This window comes from Ascaphus truei, chromosome 1 (assembly GCF_040206685.1).
Source record: "Ascaphus truei isolate aAscTru1 chromosome 1, aAscTru1.hap1, whole genome shotgun sequence".
NCBI classification, from domain to species: Eukaryota; Metazoa; Chordata; class Amphibia; order Anura; family Ascaphidae; genus Ascaphus; species Ascaphus truei.
The window spans coordinates 247,415,497-247,418,344 of NC_134483.1; the positions used below are offsets into that span (position 1 = coordinate 247,415,497).

The 2,848-nt window shown below is 36.2% G+C and overlaps 1 non-coding gene across 1 annotated transcript; it reads right to left on the minus strand.

Annotated features, from left to right (window-relative positions):
- Window positions 1-2,519: 2,519 nt before the first annotated feature.
- On the minus strand, window positions 2,520-2,595 carry TRNAK-CUU (transfer RNA lysine (anticodon CUU)). Its single transcript has one exon. It is a non-coding gene; the product is annotated as a tRNA-Lys (tRNA).
- Window positions 2,596-2,848: the final 253 nt, after the last annotated feature.

Sequence of the window (2,848 nt, forward strand, 5' to 3'; positions counted from 1 at the left end):
CCATTTTTTCAGAAAGCAACAACCTTTGAGAATAAAGACAAAACTTATAAATATGTCATCAAATCTTTTATTACATGCCAGACTAATCATGTTATATACCTTCTCACATGTGGTTGTCTTAAACAATATGTGGGATTAACTACAAGGTTATTAAAGGTGCGTAAAAAGGAACATGTTAGATTGATCTCTAATAAAGATATCAATCATCCAGTTTCTAAACACTTTCTGGAGTGTCAACCAGGTTCTCTTGGATTATTCAAATGTATAGCGTTGGAACATATTCAAGTTCCCAAGAGAGGTGGTAATCGGGCCAGGACGCTGCATCAGAGAGATGCATTTTGGATCTTCACTCTGGGTACACTCCAGCCCCGTGGACTTAACTCTAAGTGGGATCTGGGGTGCTTCCTCTGATGCATCGTCACGCCTTATATTGTGCTACACAGTGTACTTGTATGAATTAGTTTCTGCATTTATAGTATAAGATCAATTGTGAGTTCAATTTATGATTACTTGTTTAAAATTGCTATGCATATCAGCATTCTGATTATACTAATATGAAGTTATACGAGATCCACTTCTCCTTCAAAATAGATTTTGAAATTATAGTGTCAGTTTGTGTTATAGCCCTCTATGGGTTAAATTATTAGCCTTAGTTTTGGCAGAGTTTATTTCTAACTACCAACTTGGATATATGCCGGGATATATTGTACATAGTCTTGGTTTAGATATTGTGTGTGTTTAAATAGACACTATTTTTTGGGCTTTTTCCTTACCCACTATTCTCTTGGAGACTAATTATTTGAGATATGCTATACTGATAGTGATTGATTTGTTAGATATGCTTTTTCATTATACTTCAAGCTTCATATGCATGCATTTTCCTTCCAACATACATATGTTTCCATTTTGATGCATTAATCATCATGCATCATTTGCAACATATGTATTTAGGATTCATTATGCTGTAACTTATCAAGATGTAAAAATATACATGTTTTATTGAATGGAAGAATTTACAGTGGTCCATTTCAGCTTAAATTTAAGATTGACTTTGGTCTAAAGCATAAATTGAACAATATTTGGCATCTTAATATTTGACAATATACAGTTGTGTGAAAAAGAAAGTACACCCTCTTTGAATTCTATGGTTTTACATATCAGGACATAATAATAATAATCACCTGTTCCTTAGCAGGTCTAAAAATTAGGTAAATACAACCTCAGATGAACAACAACACATGACATATTACACTGTCATAATTTATTTAACAAAAATAAAGCCAAAATGGAGAAGCTATGTGTGAAAAACTAAGTACACCCTTACGGCTTCCATAGGTATTAAGATGCGAACTAGCAGACAGGTGATGCTAATCAAATGCCCTTGATTAATAGATCATCGGCAAGTGTGACCACCTCTATAAAAGCCGAAATTTTAGCAGTGTGCTGGTCTGAAGCATTCAGGTGTGTGTTAACACAATGCCAATGAGGAAAAACACCAGCATTGATCATAGAGAAGCAATTGTTGCTGCTCATCAATCTGGGAAGGACTATAAAGCAATTTACAAACAATTTAAAGTCCATCATTCTACAGTGAGAAAGATTATTCAAAAGTGGAAAACATTCAAGACAGTTGCCAATCTTCCCAAGAGTGGACGTCCCAGCAAATTCACCCCAAGTGTTATGGATTACAGGTATTTTCTGGCATATAACGCATAATGAATACAGGTCACAGGTACATATATACATAGTATCATTGTAAGGCCTAGTATAGCTTAGAGTATACTGTTAAAATCCTGGTTTTCTTGTCTTAGAAATAATAGCTTGTTTTGCTCAGAAGTGGCAGGATATTGGGACAGGTTACATAGACATAAAAGGGGAACTAACACCGGTAAACACGCCGTGGTTTGAACGGTAACTTATGAAATATCATATGTCACTAACTGTAATTCCTATATCGTAAACATCATACGTCACTAACTGTAATTTCTAAATCATAAACATCATACGTATGGACACATGACACGTGACACACGTACGCAGTAAACAATGCACTCTATAATAGGTTCGCCCGACTCCATGTTAGACCTGAGAGAGAACCGAACTTAGGTGTGAAGTCACACAGATGAGACTTGAGCTGGGACTGGCTGACCTATCATAATATCCTTTGGTTTGTGAGTATTGACAATGCATATCTAGTTATAATCTCTGCATAGTTAGGAATGGATTGGTAACATACTGTAACTGCTAGCCATTAGCTTATAAGAAGCTTGTTCTGATATTTTTCTGATATTTCTGAATATTGTTGTGATACAATAAATGATAAACCTTTTCTTATACAAACTCTGAGTACCCTTTCTTTATAATAATCTCACGATACCCTCCATATCATAATATGTGAGTGTGGCCGAGACTTTTTCAAGTGCAACATTGTGGTTTGTGTTCTCTGCTTAGTGCAGGATATAACTCACCATAAGGCAACACTTGATAAAGGAAGGTAGGTGATTGAACCCAGATTATGGCTCCCAACGTGGGGCTTGAACCCACGACCCTGAGATTAAGAGTCTCATGCTCTACCGACTGAGCAATGCTCAGAGAAATTGCAAAAACCCCACGAGTTAAATCTCAGACTCTACAAGCCTCAGTTAGCATGTTAAATGTTAAAGTTCATGACAGTACAATTAGAAAAAGACTGAACAAGTATGGTTTGTTTGGAAGGGTTGCCAGGAGAAAGCATCTTCTCTCTAAAAAGAGAACTCTCTAATAAGAGAACTCCTCTGTTTACCAAAGTATTCTAGAGTCAAATGTGAGGCCATCTGTCCGACAGCTAAAGCTTGGTCGAAATTGGGTC